The sequence below is a fragment of the Aquila chrysaetos genome, chromosome 4 (assembly GCF_900496995.4).
Source record: "Aquila chrysaetos chrysaetos chromosome 4, bAquChr1.4, whole genome shotgun sequence".
Classification (NCBI taxonomy): domain Eukaryota; kingdom Metazoa; phylum Chordata; class Aves; order Accipitriformes; family Accipitridae; genus Aquila; species Aquila chrysaetos.
Genome location: NC_044007.1, coordinates 48,352,630 through 48,379,367, shown reverse-complemented (window position 1 = coordinate 48,379,367; position 26,738 = coordinate 48,352,630). Strand labels below are relative to the sequence as shown.

The window sequence follows — 26,738 nt, the reverse complement described above, 5'->3', positions numbered from 1 at the left end:
GCTCTCTGCAAGACTGTAAGCTGTTTTGCAGGGAAAGGACAGGGAGAATTTAATTTTATGTTATTTTCTGAATTAACAATTAATTTATCTGAATGGAGGATGCAAAGAGGATGGAGCCAGGCTCTTTTCAGTGGTGCCCACTGACAGGACCAGAGGCAATGGGCACAAACTGAAACACAGGAGGTTCCCTGTGAACATCAGGAAACTTTTTCACTACGAGGGTGACCAAGCACTGGCACAGGTTTCCCCTGGAGGTTATGGAGTCTCTATCCTTAGAGATACTAAAAAACCATCTCAACACGGTCCTGGGTAACTGGCTCTAGATGGTCCTGCTTGAGGAGGGGATTTTGACCAGAAGACCTCCACAGGTCCCTTCCAACCTCAACCATTCTGTGATTCTGTGTAATTTACAGATGAAATCGCAGCCTAGAGCTGAGGTAAACCAATTTCTATTAATTTGAGGGACTCATCCAAATACAAGAATGTCACAACATTACAAATGCAATTGGTGAGCAAGGATGCATTAAATTTTGGAAACTTGCCTTGGCTCAGTAAGGTTTGTTCCAGAATGTTACTCATCACCACTTTACAACAACCAGAGGAACCAAGGTAGGAAATCTTAACAACAAGGGATACAGAACTGCAAATATAAACCTAAAACAACAACAAAAAAACCACAACAAAAAAAAAGAGAGAGGTATGAAGAGCATCAGAATAACTAATAGATACAACAATGTATGAGATATGTGTATGTATGCACTTAATTCTAAAACTTATTTATACCATTTAAATTCTAACTTTACATAGGGGTGAGCCAAATAAATTCTCTCTTTCCTTCTGCCTTCCACAAGAATTTCACTTTTATTTCCCATCCCTGCCCTCCACCTTTCTGAATCTCCCTCATTGAGTGTATTTGTAATCCTGTCTATAGAAACTTGTGCTTCTCCAGTGCAGAAATTAGCAAAGTATATGAGAGAGTAAAGGGCTGAAGGTAAATCAACAGCCCTTCCTTTAGTGTATAGCTCCTGCCAATTCCCTTAAACTACAACAGATTGAATTCTCTCAGATCTCAGGAACTGGGTTATTAAATTTAAAAGAGTCTGCATTTCAGGTATCCTATGTGTTAATGCTGAACGTAACTACAGGTGTTGGTATAAAGTCTTCAGCAAGGAGACATACTGTGTGACAAGTCAAGTCAATGGGATATTCCTCAGCTTTTCCTAGCAAAAACCTTTGTGAAGAGAGTTACACTAATGAAAAAGAGCTTCTGCCAACTGTCTTCATGTTGGTCTGAGACACGTACTGGCGTAACTCAGAAAAATGCCAGTTACCACTGTTCTCTGCTATTCATGTATTCAAGGAGCCTGCTTTGGGACCAGCGCTGTGATGCAGTCCAGACCTTACTGACCATGCGGATGAGTGCAGGATCAAAGCGAGGACAGTAATGTGTGATAAAATTGCAATAAACCTGCTAGAGCCATACCCAGATACGTAGATGCTCTCACATTCAGGGTTTAACACATCATACAATTTAAAGGCAAAGACCTCAGGTGGATCTGTCTTCTACCACAGGTCTAGCAAAGGTTAATCTTTTTGTTTCTTTGTTTTTCCTCCTCTCACAGATGCTGTTGCTGTATTGTCTTAATCAGTATTAGAGAGATTATCTGAAGCTGTTCTTGGCAAATTGAAGTTACCACAAAAATATGATGACAAAAGCTCAGAAAAATCCTCCAGCTATATTCACAGCCCTTTGCCTTGGGTAATGGTAAATACATTTCCACTGCCAGTCATTTCTCACTTTCCCTTTGCTTCCATTGAGTTTCTTATTGCAAAGGGAAAGCTCCTGTCTCCTGCTTGATCACTGCGGACTGCAACAGGCTCTGGCCCCAGCCCCAGCACAACAGCAACTCACAAGGAATGAAGCAGCAGCACAGACTTACACCTTTGGCTTGGTGGCAACATGGGAAAAGTCAAAGAAAAAGCACCTGGAGGAATGAAGTCACCTTAGCAAACAGCTAGAGCACCCAGGTCACATAGCACTTAAACCCACTGCCTTTTAGCTAACTGGTGTGTATCCACATTAAATAATGATCTTGTAGCTGCATTTCTTTCTTTCAGGGCAATAAGGCAGAGTATCTAAATTCAGCTTGACCGTCTTCCCCACAGTTTCCTGTAAGCTGCTTATTCTCCCAGTTGTGTGTCAGTTGTTTCTACATAAAACCTTCTTCCCCCAGTTGCTGTATAATCCAGGACACCTCCACTGAAACCAAAGGGGTTATATGTTTGTTCACCAGGTGTTCACTCAGGAGGAATTTTAAGCCACGTGCATAACACTAATAATATTTAGATTTAATCCTTTTACCAATATTTGTTCCATTCATTAAGCAGAAGCAGTAACAGCAAGATTTCACATTAGAAGCCTCAGCTCTAGCATTTTCCTGGTGGCCAGTGCTGCAGCTTGTGACTGCCCTCAAGAGACCGCAACAAAAATAGTGACAGGACATTCATCTACTTTTTCCCCAAGGCAATCTATCCACAAGGAAAGGCTGAGCTCATTTCAGATGTTAGTGCTCTGCTTTCAATGCTCTCTCCTATCAAAAGCAAACTTCATATGTTCTAAAAGGAAAGACATTCTACCATAGAAAATGCAGTTCTTCAGCTGGTCATGAGTTGAGCTCCTGGTTTTGCAAAGCAGACTGCTCATTTGTCAGAGATAGACTTTCTTGGGTTTTACCCATGTTGTCTTTGGAATGAGTTTTTGGAGAATGAAATCCCATGCTGAGAAAAGGGTAATTTTATTCCAAGTGCCCAGTGCTGGCTGGAATCAGGCAGAGGAGCATTTAAGCCACAACTTCCATACTTCAAAAAAGTAGTTCAGACATGACAAAACCAGGCTGATATTCCCGGTATATGCAGTGTCCCTCATCCAGAAAGCATCCAGCCCTACTCCTAATCTGGCTTTGGTAAGAGTGGCCCCCACTTTTCTGAGAAGATAAAAAAGCTCTCATTCAGAAATGTCAAGAAAATGGGGTTTTGTGCCGCTGACAATGTGGCTCTTGCTTGTCTCATTTACTTCACCCCGGTCCAGTAATACCACCGTTTTCACCTGCCACTGTAAATGAAAATCACTTCAAGGCTGTCGTAGCCTATTTCACTGTTTCTGTTATGGAAGCCATAGTCCCTAGAGCCCGCTCTACTCAGCTTGTCTCTGACACATCTCCAGCACCAGGGCTTGTGTAAAGCCAGTGTACTAGCTCTGTGCTCTAACAAGAATTGTAAGAATAAGTGTTTCAGCCTGCTGTTATCAAAATAAGAAAACAAAAATAGATAAGGGAAGCAATGACCAAGTAAAAATAACTCCATTCTTCTTAATAAAAAAAACCAAAACCGCCTCCATTAAACAACATTTCGATAATCACCTGAATAGTCCATTCCAATAGATCTTATTTGTAGTGTTTGGAAATCTACATTTTTCTGAGCACTGTAAATATTTCTTGCTGTTCTTTTACAGTAATTTTTAACTAAAATTGTGCCTTCTCAGGACACTTCCCAAGCTGCTAAGTCTCCAGAAACCTGCCACCTAAGCAGTTTCCAAGCATCTACCTTTTTGCAGACATTTGTAGTAATTTTAGAATTAACTACAGTGATTAATTTTGCACATCAGTAGTCAACAGCTCTGAGTGGGTTACATAAAGAAGGGCTATAAAAACAAACAATATTTAATCAATTTATAATTTAAAAGCAAAAGCATCACTTTTAGAAAAGATGGATAAAGCCATTTTCAAAGAGGAACTGGAATAGAAAAGAACTGCATATTGATGTCTCCAAAGCCACTAAACACTCTCTAACATGCTATGCTGGCAAATAGCTACAAGTTTCAGTGGCTTTTTTTTTTTTTTGGGGGGGGGGGGGGGGGTTGGCTGCACCGATGAACTACATAATGATATTTTTGAAAAATACTTTACCTGTGTTTACCTGTAAAATATTTTATCTGAAAAATACTTTCTCTGTATTTTTCTCACTTCTTTCCCTCAAGAGCTAGAAAAAAAATTTATTTAAAAAATCTAAACTTTTGATAGTATGTTAATTACCATAAATCAGGTAACAACTAAGGTCTGGACATCTACATTCAAGGAATCAGTTCCAATAAATTGTTTTAAAAGTCATACTCTTAGTTAAACTATTGTCATTGTGAATATATGTCATAAATCTCTCATTTTCTCCCTTCAGATAGTCTTCTATTGACTCCAGTTCTTCCATCTTCCCCAAATAACATTCTTCCTAAGTATTCAATGCCTTGTTATTTCCCTACATGGTAAATATTAGCTTAAAAAGGTAGGTAGAAAATAGCCTAGTAGGAAAAGTATGCAGCAGATGGAGCAGCAGGGTAGGAGGAAGTAAAACCAATAAATGAATACAGTCTAATAATTCAACATTAAATGTAAAGTATTTGTGATAACTGGTCGATACTATTTAATTTCAAATCAGGTTAGTGGCATCAACATATGACTAAGAAGGAACTAGAAGTAGAAAAATTTCCAAATGCACTTTCAGTAATAGTTATATTTTTAGACTAAAGAAGCACTATATTTAGTCCTATATGAAGCTTTTTTGAAATGTGTTCCGTACTCTTTTTAATCACCGGTATCCATTAAATGTAATAATAAAGCCAAACCGCTATGCACTAGTTTAAAAAAAAATCTCAGAAATCTTCCCTTTTTAAGAAAGGTTTACTCCTCAGTAACTCTGACAAAAAAAATTAAGCCAACAGGAGATACACACAGCAGCTTTGATGATTTCATAGTACATGAAAGACTCCTGAAATAAGGAGCACATAGAGGCCTTTACCAATAAACATGGGAACTTTTTCTTTCTCTGCAATGGCCATGCTTGTGGAGACTTTGGAAGTCATAATACTAACTACTGTAAAAATGTATTAGACCACAATCACTCATTCACATGTATGAATAAACATTTCTGTATACAGATTTCTACTCTCTCATTTTGTTCACTCCCATTGCCATTGCATCCAGCAATCATGAAGTGAGTTGGCTCTGCATGCATGCATGGATGCACTAAGGTCCTATCATTGTTCAACCTTATGGAGAATTGTCTTGAAAATTAATTTGTTGTTCACTCTGGTTATAGAAAGCCATATTTTTGGAGCACAGGACTGAAATCATGCTCATCTCCAACATCATGTCACTCCACCTTCTATAAATAACAATTGCTGGAAGGACTAATTAGAAGTCAAAAGCATTGTGTCTTGTGTGCAGTAGCTTATCCATGAATGTACAAGGGCTAGTTCTGCAAGAAAAAACATGGATATATTTCAAAAGTTCTGATATTACAAAACAATAAATTACCTTGAATTGCTCTTTTTACTTAAAATGTTGAATGCCAGATAATAGGCTTCTATTTGTCCTGCCAGCCACATTAAAAGCATCCACATGAATCAAATACATTAAGATGAGAAAAGTTGTACAGAGAGAATGACAACCTATGTGCTTCTGAATGAAGTGTGACAGGGGAAATCCCTAAGCCCCAGTGTAGCAGTACTGCTACTTTTACACCACACCACAGAAAGGGAGAACAGCATGCAAAAGGGGACAATTTTTAAGTAGATCTGTTAAATTTAGTAAATAAGAACAGAATAAAATAGAAAAAAACCCTGTTGTGTACATCAGTATGACCAGAGTAATTATTTCTACATTTCCATCCCCAAAATCAAGATGAAAGTCTTCCCACAAACTTCTCAATACAAAGTTATCCCAGATTCACAGATATGAGACCTCACATGAGACCTCTCATAAGAGACCTCTCGTAAGAGATCACAGGAGGTCACACAACACGATCATCATCTGATACAAGCTATTGGACCTCACAAAATTAAAGCAATCATCCAGGCTTGACCTAAAACACAAGGTCCAGCACAATTCTTAGGAAGTCACTCAGAGGGTTAGTTGAGGAAGGAGGAGATGATGCTTTGGTTTTGCCATTTGTCTAGCCCCAAATTCCAATCACACCAACTCCCACGTCAGCACAAAAAGACCAAGAATAAGTCACCCTTAACCTTTCCTTGACAGTCCAAATGGAATGAACTCTAGAGGTTTAGGATAGAGGCTGTTTCTGCTCCAGCAAACTGATTTCACTGACCTGAGTTGAAGATCTGGCACTCCAGGATTTTGCCTTTCACCTTCTACAATAGACCAATCCAATATCTAAAACTTCTCAAGATTAGCACCATCTCTTAGGAGTTTTGTGGCTACCAGCCTTTGTTTTCAATATCCCATAATGCTGCCTTATTATTAACGCTACACATTAGATTTTCCTCAGGAGGAGAAATTTGATCAAAGTCTTGCAAATCCAGAGAACCACAGAATCCTTGATCCCTTACCTCTGCCAGGGTTATTGATGGATGTGAAGTACATTGCAAAAAGCAGTCTTTTGGAAATGCAGCGCTATCTGTAGACCATTCAGGAATTGATCCCATCATGTTGGAGCATTCTGCCATTGCTTTCCAAACTCAAAATGCTTTCTGCCCTTAATTTTCTTTATGTACAAACAGAATGCCAAATTGCAAAATTACTGGGCATTCACTACCTGCTTCACATCTCCAGTCTTCATAATATATCAGCAGCTACTAAAGACCATGGAAGCATTTACAGCTGATCAGAGCAGTGAGAGGAAGGGGCATACACAGTATTGACAGCTGCTACCTAAACTCCTTTCACATGGGGGACCTGGGTGCCAAGGCTTCAGATCACAATCTCCCCCAGGCACGAACTGGATAATGGCATGCCCAAAAAGACGTCTGGCTCCCTGGTGTAGTTCCTCTTTGGCTTCATCATTTCTGCCTTGTAATGAATGACTTTATTGCTTTGCACATGACAGCATATATTGGGTTTGCGTGGCAAGGTTTTGGTAGGGGGGGGGCTACAGGGGTGGCTTCTGGGAGAAGCTGCTAGAAGCTTCCCCTATGTCTGACAGAGCCAATGACAACCAGCTACAAGACAGACCCACCACTGGCCAAGGCTGAGCCCATCAGTGATGGTGGTAGTGCCTCTGGGAGAACAGATTTAAGAAGGGAAAAAAAAGTTGCTGTGGCACAGCAGCTGCAGATGGAAAGACGAGTGAGAACATGTGAGAGAAACAGCCCTGCAGACACCCAGGTCAGTGAAGAAGGAGGAGCAGGAGGTGCTCCAGGCACCAGAGTAGAGATTCCCCTGCAGCCCGTGGGGAAGACCATGGTGAGGCAGGCTGTCCCCCTGCAGCCCGTGGAGGTCCACAGTGGAGCAGGTATCCACCTGCAGCCTGGGGAGGACCCCGTGCCGGAACAGGTGGGTGCCCGAAGGAGGCTGTGACCCCATGGGAAGCCCATGCTGGAGCAGGCTCCTGGCAGGACCTGCAGCCCCGTGGAGAGAGGAGCCCACGCTGGAGCAGGTTTGGTGGCAGGACTTGTGACCCCGCAGGGGACCCACGCTGGAGCAGTCTGTGCCTGAAGGACTGCAGCCCATAGAAGGGACCCACGCTGCAGGAATTCGTGATGAACTGCAACCTGTGGGAAGGACCCACATTGGAGAAGTTCATGGAGGACTGTCTCCTGTGGGAGGGACCCCACGCTGGAGCAGGGGAAGAGTGTGAGGAGTCCTGCCCCTGAGGAGGAAGGAGCAGCAGAGACAACATGTGATGAACTGACCGCAACACCCATTCCCTGTCCCCCTGCGCTGCTGGCGGGGAGGAGGTAGAGAAATCAGGAGTGGAGTTGTGCCTGGGAAGAAGGGAGGGGTGGGGGGAAGTTGTTTTAAGATTTGGTTTTATTTCTTACTACCCTACTCTGATTTGATTAGTAATAAATTAAATTAATTTTCCCCAAGTCGAGTCTGTTTTGCCCGTGATGGTGATTGCTGGCTGATCTCTCCCTGTCCTTATCTCAACCCACGAGCCTTTCATTATATTTTCTCTCCCCTGTCCAGCTGAGGAAGAGAGTGATAGAGCAGCTTTTGCTAGGCACCTGGTGTCCAGCCAGGGTCAACCCACCACACAGCAACAGAAGGGAAGAGCTAAGCTTAAATATGAACATGATAACTCCCTTATCAAAATGAATATTTAGAAGCAAAGCAAGATACAAAATATGCATCATGCACTCCACTGAGTTACACAGAGGTTGTGCCATGCACCTCAAAATCTTCTACTGTCTCACTGACCAAGCTCTCAAATAACTGGAAGTAGCAAAATATCATAATCTTCCATGCACATACTGCATGTTTTATAAAACAGACAATTCCTAGCAATGCACTTCCCTAACCCAGCCTTAAACTGCCACCCATTCAGTGGCACCACATCAAATTGTCCTTTCTGAATTGCAGTGTAATGTGACCACCACAACAGGAGAGTTCACTCCACATTTAGTACTTTGGAGATACAAATTCAAAAGCTTTCATCACTGCAGTGAGGGACAAAGGTGTCCTTCCACCAACACCTCTGGTTGAAGCACCACTGTATAGTGAATGACTTGGGCTCTTCATTCGATGTGAAAAAAAGCTTCTCCAGGGGCGAAATTAGCAGATCTTACAGCTTGATTAGGTTAAAGTGGGATCAGGTCATTAGAACCATGAAGTTCACCTTCAGTTGCTCCTTCCCAATGCTGGGACATCAGTCTAACTGGACTCACTCAGTTAATGCATTAAAGCTGGACAGCCCCCATGCCTTCCCTTAGCACTGTTTAGCCTGCACAGCTTAGTCACTCGTTTCTACCTCACTTACATGCATTCAGATTAAAATCCTGGTGTTTGAGGAGAGTGATGACCAACCTTTCTGCCTGAGCAGAGCACACAATTTCTACTGGCAAGGTGAGCTGCCTGCCATGATATTACTGAATTCATACTAGATCTGATGCCTCCCAAGGGGTCAAATTTAAATGCAGGTACATAATATATTCCCCCACTTTCCAGAAACTCAGGTCTTATGCATATGGGATGTGCAGCGTGCACTCTCATTTCCTAGATGTAGCACTTTCCAGAGGATGATGTAATTCTCAAGAAAATCATTATTTGTAGCGCATCATTATTCATGTTATAAACCTATTGCATTTACAAAAAGCTCTTAGATTCAGCTACTATAACTCAGTCACCTTGTGGTTAGAAAGCTGCAGTTGTTCAAAGCAAAGCATAAACAGCATTCAGTATTCAATTGTAGGACAAGGTTAGTAAAATGGAATCAAAATTTAATTATTGGGATGAGATAAATAAGCAGAAAAGCAAGGCAAAAAAGGGAAAAAATCGTACAAATACTGTTTATATTCAGAACTTGTTTTCAGCTTTGACAACAATCAAACTACTCCCACTGAGTACCTGAGAACATTCCTGAATATCAGAAAAACACAAATATTAACTTCAAGTGCAGAATATTTACAGAGAACATAATTTGAACTGTACAGCTGGCTGAAAAAAAGTGCATGGTTTAATTCCAATATTCCTGTAATTTTATTTCTACCTGCTGAATGGAGGATTTATTTTACCAATGAATAAAGATAAACTTAGAAATCCATAGTATTCCACCAAGCTTTATAATATACCCTGCACTAGTTAGCAGGGATAGGTTTGTGAAAGCTGATCAGATCACAGTCTACAATGGTGCAGATAGAACAAAACAATAACAATTCAGTGAGAAGTTCCAGCAGTAACTTGCTAATTTTGTCTCTCCAGAGGCCATAAAGAAGACTGTTTGCTATACTGGCATGTATTCTGAGCAGAACCACCTTTCCAAAGTTGTAAAAATAAATTATCAGTGTATACAGCAGGAATGTTACTGCTTGCTAGAAAGAGAACTGACTAATAACAAAAAATTGAAGGAGTGAAACAGTATTGATTCAGGTCCACAGGACAAAAATTCTCATTAATCCTGATTAGGTCACCGGTATCCAGGGAACAACTGGGTCCATTTATTTCATCTCCAGCTAGTGAAATTGTTGTTATAATTCGCACAAATATAAGCTGCTACCGTTATCATTTATGTTTTGACCTAGCAAACAAGGCTATGTTGGAAGAGAAACAAGAAGCAGAAGCTGATGAGAAATGTGACCTCATTACAATGGGCACAAAATCCTACCCTCAAACCCATTAACTAGAGCTGTGTGAAATGTTTCTGATAAAATTTTATTAAACGCTCTAGTTGACCTCAACACGCTTTTTTTTTGCAAAACACACATGGTTTCCCTGCTGTCCTGGTTAATAAACCAAAAAAACCCCAGGATAATACTTTAATGAAACATGTTGAATTTAATAGCTCTTGATATATTGCTTCAAGATTTATTTCAATTTTTTTTTTAAGACTTGAAAACTGTATGTTTTGTTTTATTGAAATTATTGAACAACTCAAAATTTTTCAGCTGTTTTTTTCATCACTGCAAAATTAACTGAATAACCACTTATTAACAAAGTTCTTACCTCAATGCCTGTGATTCATGCAGGTTACCCATTATACTCCATATGGCTTTATAGTCTGTGGATGACTAGATATTTGCAATTTGATTACTTGAAAAGTGTCTTCCCTCCCTTCAAGAAGGGCTTGCGGTAGCAGTGGACTGCTGTTCATTACTGTTGTTGCCCTTGAGCAGATGGAACAGTTGCCAATATGCAAGTGGCCTGTGACTCTCAAATTCATTTCCCTATCAGTCTGCCAGCATCTCAACTGATTAGCCTCTTAGCAAGTTTTGGAGACTTAGAGATGCATTTTGATTGCTCTTCTTTTCCTCCAGGTATTTATAGACTAGACAGGTTAAACAAGATGAGCTGCTGCTCATTCCATCAAAATAGCTAATGTGTTCAATTACCTATTGTACTGTGAAAAATTAAAGGAAATTACAGTCATTTCCATTATACTGCATAGTCTTAAGGATAGTAAAAATACCCAGAATTATTGCTAGGCTCTTTAAAAGTAAAATACAAAATAAACTTTCATTTACCCATTCAGTGCATTAAGAAATGGTTGTTATGATAATTCAACTAATGAATTGGTCTGCTTTTGCACAAATATTTTTATTTATTTCAAGGCAGATGTTTGCATCATCCACATTTGAGATAAAAAGTAGCCTTTGTACAGAAGCTATGGCTTAAGCATCATATGATCTCTATATCGTATTATCTCATGTTAAAAGTAATAAACTGATAGGATGGGACAAAGAAGAAGGTCTGGTGTAGAAGGGTCCCATTTCCTTCCATTTTCTCTTCTTCAAGTAAGGCAACCCCCTAACGTATGGTTATTTCTCCCTCGCCTCATAATTTCTTATCCTCTTTGCATTTTTTCTTCTTGCAATCAATTTATAATATAAAGTTTACTGAGGAAAATGCATGTTCCTATTCTGGCAGTTATCAGTTTCAAAATTGCTTTACAAACCTTGCTTGTTTATGCAGACAGAGCAGAACGGGAGGGGTTGAGAAACAAATGCTTTGTGTATTGCTCCTTTATTTATTGGAAGATAAACCATTCTCAGACAAAAAAAAATTGGGGCAACATTATGGGAGAAAAAAACCTATTAACCTGTGGTAGGAATGTTCCATGCTCAGCGTAAGAATGCCTCTTAATATCAACTTATGTGTAGGAGGTAATTCCTCATCTGATTTAAATTTGTGTAGCTCAGATAACTGTAAGCAGTGAAGGGACCACCAGCCTCCAGGCTAACCTCTCAAATTACAAAGTATAAGCACATTATAATTTCTGTTTGCAGAAACTTAGAGATTAATATCCCTAGTCAACACTTTCTAAAGGTTGATTATTCTCAATACAGAATTTTTTACATCTTTCTTTTCCTATTTTTAACCTGAATTTGTCTAGCACCAACTACCAACCACTAACTTGCATTTTATCATTTTCCACTGAAAAACTCTCCGGTATCAGGAATCTACTCCCCAAACACATAGTTGCAAAACATGTCATATTCATCACTGGGGTAAAATAAATTGAGTTTTTTAATTATCTTATGATGGAATTTTTTTTTTTTTTTAATCACCCTTGAAGCTTTCACTGGCTCATTCCCAGTTGTTCAGCCTGCGTTTCTCCTGCTGGGGCACAAGTCTTCTAACCCCCAAATATCTTCATGAATGCAGTATCTAACTTCTCCCACTTAATAGTCCCCAATTTAGATATGCATAGCTAGTATTTCTTCTCCATCACAGCATTGCAATAGGAACTTACTGGTCAAACATAAGTTACTGCTGCTGCTAAGCCCTTTATTTATTTCCTAATATACTGGGCTGTTTTATGCTATGTGTATGCCTTTGTATTTGACTGACCCAGCTTTTCCTTTATAACAAAACAAATATTTCTTCTAAATCACTGCTGAAAAATATTGAAATATGCTTAGCCAGGAGCAGACCTATGGATAGATCCTGCTTATGATGCTTTTTTCTTTTTCCCTCTATTACTTTTCAGGTACTTCCAGATAACCATTTTAGAAACCTAATGCATTGTACATTGATTTTTTTTTTTTTTTAATCAAGCTAGTGTTCTTCCTAGTAAAGTCACTATACACATGCCAGATTATACTACTACAGAACCAAGCCCCTAGTACATACTGCTATTAATGAAGCAGTGCACTGGGCAAGAAATAAATTAACTCTTGCAAAATTCTGACCAATTTCAAAATGTATTTCTGTTGGAGTGTTTTCTTTTGTTTCGCACAAACATTAAAGCACTACAGTGTCTGAAACAAATTCTTAGGAGAAGAAGCATATGAGCTGCTTCCTCAGATGATTTTTTCTATAGCTACAGAAGATTACTTCAGTATATTCCTTTACCTGCTTGCAGTAGATCAGTGGCAGACCAGGCCAATAAATGAGTTATGCAAAGAGAATTTTGAATTGCCAGTTTAATTACTAAATTTCTATTTTATGTCATAAAATAGCTATGCCGAATTAAGAATAGGAAAAATGCTGCATGGATTATATATTTAACCAGCACAATATGTACTGCACTTCCACTGTACATTGGCCAAGAAGTATCAAATGAAGAAATCTCCAAACTAATTTCAAGTAGGGTTTTTGTTTCAACACCTTGCAGTCTCCTAGCAAGCAGGAGAAAAAAAGTAAAGTTTTCCTTTCTAATTATTTGTACTTTGCTGTATCACAAAATGCTAAAAATTAAGGTTAATATTGTTATTTCATTGGGATGGCATCAAATTATCATTTTAGTTGTTCATCAGAGAATTGTAATAAATGATGGAAACCATTTTTTTGGTACCGAGGCCTAAAACAATTGAATTCTCTTGGGAGAATTAAATTCCCCTGTTGGTCTACAGGGAAAAGAGGAATAACAGTTAAATTGTCAAATAAATAATGCTAAATCTTATTCACTGAGCATATGAATTCTTAAAATCACTTTCTGTTCTAATCAGCAAGTGGTGGTCCACTAATGGTTGAATATTTAGTAACATTTACAGGAGATCATCAACTCTTAGAAAGGTATATAGACATGATCACTGAAGGAACTCTGCCTGAGGAAGACTGTTTGCCCATTTTACACACACAGACTTTACATCATACAAGAGATGTATGATAACAATGTATGAGGATGTATGAATCTACAAGAACAGCAGAGCAACAAGCCCTTTAACAAAAGCACTCCCTCAGAGGTCTAATGGAGCCGGAAGAAGAAAGGGCATGTTTTAACTGGAAGAATAGTATATATAAAAGGTAAAACTGAGGCTGATTAAATCATCTGTCATTCCTGGAAGTGAGATGAAACAATAGGAAAGCAAATAAAAGTTCAAGATTGTCTAGGAGGTGGTTCGTTGTTACTGCAGAGACATCTGCTCACTGACACCAAATTTATTCAGCAGATAAAGGAAAAAAATGTAATTACAATATTAACAGAATGGAAAACTAAAAAAAAAAAGCAGACTTTTTTTATAATTAGTTTTTCAATTCATCAGTAATATTCTGGAAAATGCTAAATGCAGGTATGACTCGAGCTCTAGTAAAAGTTAGTAGACACACTCAGCCTTTTTACTGTTAATATAAAGGAATGCTTAAGCATCTCTTTGTAAAGTGATGCACAGAAATAACAGAAACCACTACTGCACCACCAGCCAGGAAGGCTTCCCTAGACAGTGAGTGCACACACAAGGACATCAGTCTGGCAGTCTATGTATAAATGAAAGGAATGGAAAGCTATAGCTGAAGACAGCTGGAAAGCAGCCAGGAGTTGCCTCATCTTGTTGAGCAGTTGTTGAAAGGGCAGGCTCAGACTTTGGAAAGAGGACCTCTATCCTCCAGCTGTGTGCAGTGCTCTGCATGCACACCTTGCAAATAAACAGGGTCATAGATACAGCATACCCCCAATCCTATTCTCCCTTTCCTTAATCCCAGCGGAAAAAATCTGGCCAGATGTCCAAATCCAGCCAACCATTTGGCCCCAAGGCAAGAAAAGGTTGGAAGTTAGGACACGAAAGTGAAACATGACAGGAAAAAACAGTGAGGGAATACAAGGCAGTTCCCCAGTGCTCTGCGGTGCCTGCTGCGGCTCAGGCCCCCATCCACCAAAACCTGTAGGCATGACATAGGTGCAGCCCTGAAACTTGATTCAAATTCTCTTCTGCAATCTGTTTATCGTTATATTGTGTGTCCTGTTTGACCTGTGTGGATTCCTAAAGACATACTAATGATAATTAAAAACAAAACCATGTTCCAACTTTTATCACACAGAAATTGTTGGGTTTGTTAAAGTGATTTGAGATCAAAGACATTTTAGGTTAGGGAATGCTAGACACGTTGTCACCCCTTCCCTGCCTGGCATCTTCCTGGGTTATCAAGGTGACTTAATAGATCGACACGGATTTGTCTGGCCTTCTACATAGGTTGCTCCTGTCAAAAAACAGCCCAACCTATTTAGCAGTAACTGCCTTCCAGGTGGCTTCGTGTGTGTATGACTGGGAATGTGAACATAAACAGCAGTGAACTTCACTGACCTTCGTGACGAAAGGGATGGAGGTGAGGGAAGCACAAGAGGCCTATCTTCGGTTTAAGAGTATGACAGATTGGTTTCCAACTCCCTGGGACTCCAGTAGTATAATATGAAAAAGGTGCTGAGAAGGGATGGACTGAGAATCCCCACTCTAGGACAGACTTACTGAAAATGGTGGCACTTTGGTAAATAGTGCTTACATTCATACTTAACACAGAATCAAGTTGCTGATAGACTTCCAGGAGATTCCGCCCTACAAGCAGGGTTGGGGAGAGCTAACACTGGCCCTCATTTCAGCTGGTTGAGGGACACTCTAAAACTACAACAAGAAAGGCTCCATGTAACAGTGACCTAGGAACCAAAGCACTTTCTTGTTTTCCTTTTGACACTTTCTAAATTTTGAAGTCCTGCACTTCCTGTTATCTACATTGTGAGAGCAACTTTTTATTCAGAAAATTTCAGAAAATCAGAAACATGTTTCAGAAAACATCAGAAAAATATGATCAAAAGAACAACTTTTTCATCTCTGTTCATTGTTAAGACAGAGTCCCATCTTCCTGAAATTGCTGTTCTTTACAGTAGCAAACAGTACTTTAGCAGCTGCTCACAGAAACCATCCCTGTAACCGCCCCGCTACCAAAACCTTGCCACACAAACCCAATACAGTGATGAAACATGAACAAATTTCAAATCAGGTTTCCTTTTGAGTGGACCCAATCCTAAACAGTGAAACTTTATTTAAAGTTTCCAAATGTACTAACTTCATTGTCATTAAAATTAAAGTTTTCCTGCAAAAAATGTATTTTCTAGTTCCATAGAAAATTTCCAATCAGCAGTATTTTTAAAAGTGTTACTTATTGTCAGATGAAGTCAGCAGACTGAGCAGTCTAAAACACAAGGTTACAAACACAGGAAGCTGAACATACAGAAACATCTCAGATCCACTACAAAGAATGCAGACATATCTATATGCAGATATATCTATATTCAAAGGTAAAACCACACAAACATACGTTACTAAATTAAATGCCTCACTAATCTCTAACGCTTTGAGCTCCAATTTCACCATCCATACAGACCCACCAACTTCATCCATTCATTAATACTGAACTGATTAATAGGGAAAACACTGAATCCTACTCCTACCTTTTTTCACATGGTAGGCAGGTAGACAGAGAGTTTATGAGGAACAAAACACAATCCCCTTCTGCTCTTCTGAAGGATAAAAATCACCTTTTTTCCTCACAGTAGGGGTCTGCGTACCTATCAGAAAGGTGTCCAGCTCTGATTATATTGCAAGATGCTTGCTTCAGTCTAAGCCAGAATGTTTTCCTGTAACCATCCACCCATGCCTTCAATATGCACAGAGGACATGCTCTTACAACTGTTTTTATGTTTCAGCTTGTAATTAGAATCTCAGTTTATGTTGCAGCAAAGAAAAGAACTGGAACAAATAACAACCTGCTCCTCTGCCCTACAAGGTATGAGCCAGGAGAATAAAACCAACAAGATAAGGTTTGCAGTACAAGTCTTTGATACATAAATGCTTATTTAAAAACTAAGGAACACTGATATAATTATACAGCAGTCATTAGACTAAGTAAACCCTCTTAACAAGCACAGTTCAAAATATAAGAGTTAAACCTGCCATGAACAAAATTAGTGCCAAATAATCTTTAGCCTAACGGGATGCTTGCACATAGTTCTCTATTTTCCAGTTTGCTTATGAATTTTTAAAAATTGAGTAACTTAGGCCTTAAAAGTAGATTGCTCAATGAACAGAGGTTCCTATAGTAGTAGTTGTAGGATGGAAATAATTCATTAAGAATCTCTGCTAAAGAATAAAATTAGGGACAAGGTTTCAACCAATCTGGAAGGAAAGGGAACACAATACTGCCTTGTGGATGTCTGACTTGACTGAAAATCCTGGTTACGAGACCTTGGTCAGCTCTGTTGAGGTCCAAGACTCCCTCTGTGAGCTGACTGCACTTTCTGTGATGAAGTACTTGAGTCCATTGCATCCAGCTGTGTAAGAAACCTGCAAAAACTCTTCAAAACAGAGAAACTGTAATTCAGTCTCAATCAAGCGGTGCTCCAGAGCTTCTATAATTTATTTTGTGAATTGATTTATGCCATAATCAGACTTTCCAGTTTTTGTCAGCATAAAGGGGGTTGGCAGTGCATCATGTGTGTTCACAGACACACAGAGACATTAGGAAATTAAGAGTGAACCGTTTACAGTTTGTGCATTTAAGGAGCAAGGCTGCATAATATGCACAATATTTGAAAATACAAGCAAACATTAACATTTTCATTTCCAAAGTGGTTAAGATATAGACCTTTCTGAAGAACACTCAGGCAGCAAGAATATAATTCAACCCTAAACCACCAAATGGCAGATATCTTGCATCAAAGAAAGAGGTAAAATACCTTAAAAGGTGGAAAGCTCCATGGGTCAGCCAGCAGTCCAAAGCCATGAGCCCATTAGGTTACATTACTAAAAAATTAAAAAGGAAATTCAATTGATTTAGAGGTTGGTATCAACCTCAAAATGAAGAAAAAAGAGAAACAAAGATGCCTTGAGTAAGGGAATAGTACTGCATAAAAGATAACATGCACCACCGCCGTTGCTTCATGTGAATTGCAAAAAAAGGTTTATTTCATTTATCCCTTGAATTAAATGGAGATATTCTTTTTTCTGCCTGTTAAAGACTCTCTGGATTTAAATCCTGTCTCTCAGCAAGGAAGTCAGGAATTTCATCATCCACAAGACAGTGTTACCTGCTACTAAGTATGCTGATCCTCTTCATGAAACATGAAACTTGGACCCTACACGGATTTAGAGGGCTGGCAAGGGAATGCTTTGTATGAATTTGCTGCCTGGAAAAACACAAGCATAAACTAAATAGTATTGGGCCAGGTTTTAGAAGAGAAAATATTGCCTTCCTCAATTTGTAGATACTAACTGAATTAGGGCTGTCAGATCTAAATCGTTGCTCCTGCCTGTAAGAGACTCTAAAAATGGTGCTTTGTGGGCCCACACTTAGAGATTAAGAGATGAGTGACACTCTAGAATGCTATTTATATCTCTATAAAATCAAAGAAAATTGAATGTAAAAGTTGTCATCATACTAGAATTCTGTATCTGCTTTTTAAAAGGTTTAAAAAGTTGAAAGGCTCTATCTACAAAGTGTACAGAATAAAATTTCAAACTGGCACTTTCAGACATTACAAGAAGGGTACCATGCTCGCTCTGACAGCAGTGCTGGCAGTAAGCAAGATGCAAAAGATGTTGTTGGAAAGGTACCTAGGTACCCTGAGAACACCTCATCACAATTCTGTCCATAATTTCCAATATCTCCTCAAAAAGGCATTCTTCACCTTTATTTCCTTTGTTCTACTTTATTTTGCCTATTAACATTATATAACATTGCAGTATGGCACACCAGACATAATAAAAAAGAGTTCCAACCCCAAAGAATTTACAATAGGTCATACAGTGGAACAGTGAGGTTACCTAAAGCATTTACAGATTACAAGAAAAAAAATAACATTATGACAAATTTATTGCAGTCACTAAAATAAGACTTTAGAATACTTGGAAAAACATTTCATATGTGACTAAATGATACAGAAAGCAAATGTGCTTATTAGGAAGACCTATAATAATTTTGCATAGCTAGAACAAGACCAAATATTTATGCTTGGGAAATAAATCCATTGTTGATCTTGAAAAGCCCCAGCAAGAATAAACTCAGCCTTTTGCTGAGCACAGACAATGCATGGTTTTCTTCAGACACATTAAAACATACTACAGTCCAAAGGCATAGCTACTGGGAGCTGTATTACTTGCTAATAATAGGTGCCCTTGGAACAAGGAAGATCTTAGAAAGTGATTACACAATTGACTGTTACTTTTTCCCTGCCAAAATAACCAAAGGAAAACTTGACCTATGGATTCAGATAATCTAGGTACACAATAAAGAAGCTTGTTACTATATTGTTGAATAAATGAAGTAAATAACCAGCTGTGATTGTAACTTTATCATTTGCAAGCCACCAGCAAAGTAAACTGAATGTGCAAAAACTTGGGATAACATAACAACACAAAATACCGTGAATTGCTGCAGAAATTTTATTCTGCAAGCACTGTTCCTCCAGGAGAGCTCAAATCAAAATGAAGTAAGGGGAAAGACAGTAGCTACATGTTTAGAGCTGAGATGATCAAGGCGCTGAAGAAGGTGGCTGACAAAGATGCCTTCTCTAAAGACAGCAGAAATATCATTAGAACATAATGTCACAGAAACCTATTAATGGGTTAACAAGGAAAATATTTTCAGGGGTTCCTCTACTGACCTTTATGTTTGCAACAGTATCAAATCCATACTGTCTCACTGCCCGCCAAACACTCCAATACCAGAGTAGAAAGTGTTATCTTCAGAGAAACACTTTAAATAACAAAAACTAAGTCAAATGTTTAACTAAATTAAATGAAGAGGGACACCACTCCTGAAAACCATGGTTAGGGTACTCACTATGACCCGAAGACATGGTTCCTGAACTATTTCTACATCACACATCACATTACCTTTGTTTCCAATGGCAATCCTCTCAATAGCTCTAAAAACAAAAGCAAAACGCAAGAACAGAGATCAGTGTAGGCCCAACAGTACGGAGCAGAGCGTGGCAGGTCAACATGATGGAGAGCTCTCAGAACAGCTGAAGTTGCCCTGTTTTGCTGGTTATAACTGCTGGTCTTATTCATTGGCTTTATACTCCAGTTTTGCCCAAGAGGAGAGGGGAAAAGAGGCCTTCAGCAAATGAAAGAGCATCTTCATCACACAGGTCTGGTTTCATTAGTTAACTGACTATTCTTGCCATGGCTTCCAATTTATCCCATGTAATTGCTAGAGCATTTGTGCTTTTGTTCTACTTGTTTCAATAACTGAAACAGTAACAAGACTCCTTATTTTATATAAATCTCCATATGTTCTCAAGTACTCTATTTCCAATCTTATTTGTAAGGTGGAAAAGGACAGTCAGATTTTCTATTTTCCATTTAATTATTTGCTACAATGCCTTTGGGAAGTAGCTATTTTCTTCATTTTGGTTTAAATAAGAGGCCTATTTATGAGCCCTTATTTGTTTTTGAGAAACCTTGCCAAAACCATACCCAATAATGACTGACTCGAAATACAATTTACTTCCACAATGTAAATTCAATGGAACCCTACATCGAAGTAAGAATAGGGTTTGTGGCCTATAGGAGAAGCTGAGAGAAAGCAGTTTTCCCCTTCAATAAGAATTTAGTAATAAAGTCTAGCTTCAGGTTCAGGTGCTGCCATAGGAACCTCCTTGAGGCCATGAAGTTCAGTGAGAGGAACTTAGTTCTGAAAAAAGGACTAAATGCCAGAAGTGACAGTAAGAAATAGGTGGAAGTAAGTTGCCTTGTTACCCTTCTGGGAAGTTACTGCTTTGATTTCCTTCCTTGTTGTAGGTAGGATAAACACACCAGAAAATTCTCATTCTTCCCCTTTGCTGCAGGCTCTTCTGAAGTTATTCTGGTGCTGTCACACCACCCTCTAAGAAACACAAATGGCACTTTAAAAGACCTGTCAATTACTAATAGAACATCCTCAAATAAGATTTCTATAGAAATACAGCTCATATTGGATGTTAATTGCCAAAAGAAAAAAAGATACCTAGCCTGAAAATGTCCTACAAGCAACCAGTTAATAACACAAGTGCTGCTTTCTTCATGAAAATGTTACATCTCTTGTACTTCACAGCTTACAATACCCAGTTACACCTCATTCTGATATGCACATGACCACGTACATCCTCACAGGATGCGACAAACCATTTCTTAGAAACTAGGAGCTTAAACAGATGAGGAAATCTCTTCTCTGACTTCATACTGCTGGTCCCTCTCTCATGAGAAGAAAGTTCCACCACTTCAAACCCACATCCAAGGATGCCAAAGCAAGACAGAAGGTCAGTGATCTAGTCTGCCAGATCAGCTAGCTAACTAGCAAGGAGAGGGGCTGATGGTTGAAGTGAAAAACATACTGCCAATCAGGAAAGGTGACAGTGGAACGACGGGCTCCAGAATAGGCCACGCTTGCCAGCTGTGAGCCAAAAAGCCCCTACCTGTGACACTGCAGTGTGAGCGTCTGCTCTGATACTGCCACCACAAAGACCACCACCTCATGTGTTAGCCATCTCTTTGCACGCTGATGCTATAGGATGTTACATTTGTCTAAGGCCATGGTGATAAACCTGGTTAAGGTATTGATTACCCTGACTGAGATACCCCACACACACCTCTGATACCGAGGGTATCTAGGTAACTGTTTCAGACTAGATGCTGAAGTGTTAGTTAGCTAAACCAAATATGAATTTACTCCTAACCACAGAGTCTACTACTAAGACAGACAGTTGGTATCATCCAGACCTATCCCCATGATTTTTGTGGTCTATGAGCTTACCAACCGTGCCGTGTTTATAAACTACAGTTCCTTAGCAGTTCTTCTACAATATTCTGCTGCAGGATATGTAGATGCTCCACCATTATGTCCAGTTATTACAGGCCCTTTCTCAGACTGAAAACCTGCCATGGAAAATTAACTTGTAAAAAAAGACAGAGTGAGGAAAGCAATCAACCGAATTACTACACCATGAAGACTGTGCATATTACTCAGCAATATTTCTACTCAAGGCCAAGAGAAAATAATCCACTATGCAGTAGTGCTGCTACAACATTTTTATAGTAGGAGTCAAAGTCAGAAGTATATGCAAGTATCTTTTTCTCTGAACATTAAGAGAGAAAGTAGTTGTGTGAGGTGCCACTGACTTAAAAGAAGAGGATCCTTTAAAAGGGGAGCAATGGAGGAGAAATCTGGGAATTATTCCCAGAGAACATGCATTGATTACTTGTATCAGTAGTCATCCATAGAGACACTCCACTCTGGTACCAAAATGCCTAAATTTTTTGATGTCACAAGAGCATTTCCTTATCAGATTGTTCTTTAATGCAACAACAAAATCCCAAGAAGAAAAACATTATGCAAGTATAGCAGAAAATCCAAAGAGGCTATTTAAGAGTCTCCAAAATATTCCCTGCAGCTGCTGCTATAGGCCCTTTCTGAACAGTGATTTAAAGAGCCAAAACTAGGATCTGAAGTGCTGGAGAGTGATCCACAAACACCAAGAGGCCAGAAAGCATAGGCCTGGCTGTGAATTTTACCTTCTCTCCAGACTTTGGTGCCTGTCTCAAGGCTGTGTTTTGCTCCCATGGAGCTCAGAGCCCAGATCACTGCAGCTGAACGGACTGCACAGGAAAAGGGTGAGGGTACTGAAAAAGCCTGCCTTCTGCACACCTGCCACATGGCTACAGGCAGCCCTTTTCCCACCTAATTCTTCTTCCCATACCCTGATATCCATGCTATCTTCTTTATTTTTTGTTTCTATTTAGTTTATATTTTTCTAATTAAATCCAACACGACTCCGGGGTCTGTATAGCTGAAAGATATTGCATCGGATGGCCCTGACCCTAAGAACAAACTAAATAAATAAACATGACAAGCAGACTGGATACAGCAAACACTGCATGGCTCCCATATACAGAAGGGTATCACTATAAACCCAGTATTATTATTGTCAGTAATGATAACAGAAAGAGGTATCTTTGCTTTCAAAAATCCACCTCTCCTCCACTTACCGAGACAAAGTTGTAAAGGGTCCTGAGATACCACAGAGGAGGAGAACAGAGAAAGGGCTTGTGACAGACAGGTGCTTGTCTCCTTGCAAACCCTTATCTTGTAAAAAAGGGCCAGTGGGCAAGTTCTCCATTACTGAACAAGCCTTCCTCACCAACGTGATGCAATACTACCTCTGTTACAAGAAACAACTGGCAAAGTCTCTGGTCTTAATCCAAAGCTTGACTGATGTCTGGAGTAAGCACCGTGGCAACTCAAGCTACAGACCACAGCCCAGCGCAAATGGACTAGAAAATGTGCTAAGCCACACTACTTTCATGGCCAGTGTTCTCCAGTGATGGATAGCTGTAAAACTGCCTGTAGAGAATAAGTATTTCAAATGAGAAACCACAGCCAAGGCACCCTCAGGCTTCCAGGGACAGCAGGAAGGACTGATTCAGGTCATTTTCTTTGATAAATCTCAGAACTGATGAATCCCAGATGAGCCACATTTCTATAGAAACTAAGAACTTTGAAGTAGAAACAGGACCTATTCAAACACATCCACATGCCCTGAAAGGGCTTCAAGATATTCCCTTTCACACAGTCCAGCCTTTAGACAGATGAACTTTCCACAGACATATGGAAGGATTTTAGTCCTTTAAAATTAGAAGTAGCTGAGAATGGATCACAAGTATTTCTTCAGAAGTGCTCTTTATCTCCCTAATGATCCCAGCTGCCAGCAATAAACAGACAATGAAAAATGAGTGGGAAATATCTCCATGCTATCATTTCAACCTCTTCCCTTGAAAAATGAAAGTGGACTGGGGCAGCCTTGTAGCTGCTGTTTTTCTAAGTTGGCAGAGGTAAGATTTACCTATCTACAAACATTGTCATTTTGGAAGTATTTTACATTAGAAATTATGACAGAATTTTTCCAGCAGCTAGGAAAAGCTGCATGTTTCTCAGACTAGGACCCTGAGTGTGGGTCAAAAGAATTCAAAGTCATTGTCTACGTACAGCCTTCAAGAAATATCATTGTTCCCAACTAACCTACTGGTCAAGCGTGAAGGAAAGGGGGAAACTTTCCTGGCAATATGAATCAGCAAAAATACTTCCGGAGGAGTTATTACTTCAGCGCACAAGAAAGTGGATAGAAATCAAGACTTGCAGAGCTACGTGCTGGGACTAGACATGATTTTGTGACTCATGCCAAAGGGATTCTAAAATTGTTTTAATACCACAGTTCTGTTCCAAAAGTTTACAAAGTTGTTGGGTTTTGCTAAACATTAAAGGACAAAACCTAAAATATTTTCCAGGAATTTTTATGGCTCCAGATTCTTGCTAGTGTTTGGAATGACTCCTTGGAGGAAAGAAACTAAACAGAAAAGAGGAGGAAACAACTATTAACCAAAGAAAGAGAATGCCCAGCAATGTGTAGAGGGGGTCCTTCAGGTGAAAAGGATTCCTCGTTCCTGAAGGAATTGGTACCATATCTTGATACGTCCAAATCATTCTTGTTAAAGACAACTTCAGTTGCCTTCACCTCAGGGACCAGGCATGATCTTCCAGCTTGGCTAGAATGCCAACCAAGGAGCTGTATCGCTTCTGCTATGAAAACAAGACAAAGCAAATTGTAACTTAGAATCACCTGGTCTGTGGTTTCTCCCAGGCTCAACAGGTGATAAGTAGATTTCTTCAGTCCTGAGCTGTTCAAATGGAACAGGATGAGAAGGAAAAAGCCTATGGTCCTCCCCCTCCATCCAGCTGAAGTGGAGGCAGACCGGACCATGTGATGCCTGTTCCCCCCCTTCCCCAGCACTACCCTTTCACAGAACTCTGGGCCAAGGAATAAGAAAGTATAAGACCCTCAGGATCAACACCAAACAGTAACCTTAATAATATGGCTATGTATTTCATTACTAATTATGTTTCATAATAGACTTCCATGTTTGCACCACCTGCATGTGTTCACAGTTAACTACGTGCTTCAGTGCTAGGCTTCCTGGATGTTGCTGTGCTGTTTCACACACCACCGTGGCCTGCTTCATGCTGCACATTACTTCTTGCTGCTATCAAACAGTTTGTTTAAGTAAAGCTGAAAAAAACCTGGTAGCTTCTTGTCAAGGGCCAAGTGATGATGTGAAAAAATACCTTCCCACCCCGAAAGAGTAGCAACCTAGCTGCATGTCAGGTCTTGCTATTATGGCCTTTTAAATATATTTAGCTATTTTGTTCTTAATTAATATTTATTTATTCCATCTTTTTTTTCACATTTACACTTAGAATAGATTTCCTTCATAAGATTTTATTTAACAGCACCCTTTGCTCCACTGTCAGTTCTTTCCCATTGCATGTACATCTGTGCTTAACAACACTCCTTGTTCAAAACCTCAGGAAATCTTCTGTCACACTACAGCTGAACTAGCAAGTCTACCATCTCTCTTGCTGTTGCTGCTATGGCTTAGGCAGAAGGTCATGTCAAGGCAATAAAAAAATACTTTACCTTCTTTTCATTTACAAGATGGGAGCGGGTAATTCATCCAGTGTAGCCATATTTTCCTCGTTCATCAGTCCCTCTGGTCTGACACAATGCATGCCCTGGAGTTACAAAGCATCTGAGATTTTATTTATATCTTTACATTTGATCTTTTACCCTAATCCTTTGATGTCATGAATTGCGTTAACATCCTGAATGAGGTTACTTTACATCAATACTTTCACCCTCCTGCACTGTGAATCAAGCCAGGCTTGCAATTCTTATGGGAGTGACAAGTTTTTACTTTCCACTGGAGTTTCTAAAATACTCTCCCAGGGCTTTACTCCCTCTTTTGTAAGTCTTGCTCACTGAAACCTGATACCCAGTTATGGGGAAAAAAATAACCATTTGAATGAAACCACATTTCCGCTTAAATTTAACTTTATTATTTTTTAATTTTGGTTGAGGTATTGTGCAATCCCATTCTGTTTCACTGCAATTCAGTTTTGGAAGGTGAGGGCAGTAAAGAGTCCTTCAGACTCGCAATGTTTGACCATTTTTCCCAGCATATGAAGACAACATTAAGTAAGTTTGGCAAATCTATACCAAACTTGGATTCAAATTATTCACGTTCAAAGCCTATAAAAGAAACTATTTATTCAGCAATATTTTCTTTCAAAATCAACTACAATTAAACACATTTCAGATCAACACAAACAGACAGCACCAATTCCAGTCAGGTTTTACTGTTTATCCTCTGAAACAATACACAGAGAAAAAAGGTGCAGAGGTGTTTACTTGAAACTCTTACTTTTGCCACACTTCAGGCACTGCAATAAGGATGTGGGGGAGACAGGATGTTCATAAGGAGGATTTCAAACTTGTGTCATCAGACTGTATTAGCCTGGATTTTCAAAGATTTTGTGTTCCTTTGCCTCCAGCAGTTACTGTAAATGAATCAAATATAATAATAAAAAAACCCTACTCTTGTCCTATTCTATGAATAAACAAATACAAAATTTGAAGAGTATTTTATATTAATAACAGTAAATATTCCTTCTTTTAACTATCCCTGCCTGAGGTGTGTAATTCATGCTATCATTATGATTAATGGAGCTTTGCTGATTTGTGTGCGTGTGTGTGTGTGTGTGTGTGTGTGTGAATTATTCAGTTCCTTTAAGTAGAGGTTTGGGGTTTTTTTTTGTAGAGTCCAGCAGTGACTATCACGTTTACGAAAACTGCTGCATATTCTTGAGCATCATCTACCATCACATATCCTACCTCACATTTTCTTAAACATAGAGATCTCAAGAAGCTTTCTTCCCTTTTATTTAATGCCTTAAGAGCAAAGACATAAGTAAAAGCAGCACCTTTGTTCTAAAGAACCAGAAAAACACACACCAAGAAAAACAAGAAGAATCAGAGCAAAGGTTGGTCATAGCTCCAGTGTTGGGAGCATCTGAATCTCCCAAAGTCTGAAAGAGCATGTTCAGACTCAAAGGGTGAGATTCAGCCCTGTTTGTCTCTTAGCAGAGTAAGCCCTCTTACCAGCACTCTTATGGGAGTAAGAGCTAAAGAGCTGGTGTTTCAGCTCCCACTAC

The 26,738-nt window shown here is 39.4% G+C and overlaps 1 long non-coding RNA gene across 1 annotated transcript; it reads right to left on the bottom strand.

The window, feature by feature from the left end:
• Positions 1–543: 543 nt before the first annotated feature.
• On the bottom strand, positions 544–26,066 carry LOC115340101. Its single transcript, XR_003922920.2, has 3 exons — positions 25,936–26,066; positions 25,165–25,259; positions 544–654 (listed from the first exon to the last, which is right to left on the bottom strand). It is a non-coding gene; the product is annotated as an uncharacterized LOC115340101 (long non-coding RNA).
• Between the last annotated feature and the right edge of the window lie 672 nt (positions 26,067–26,738).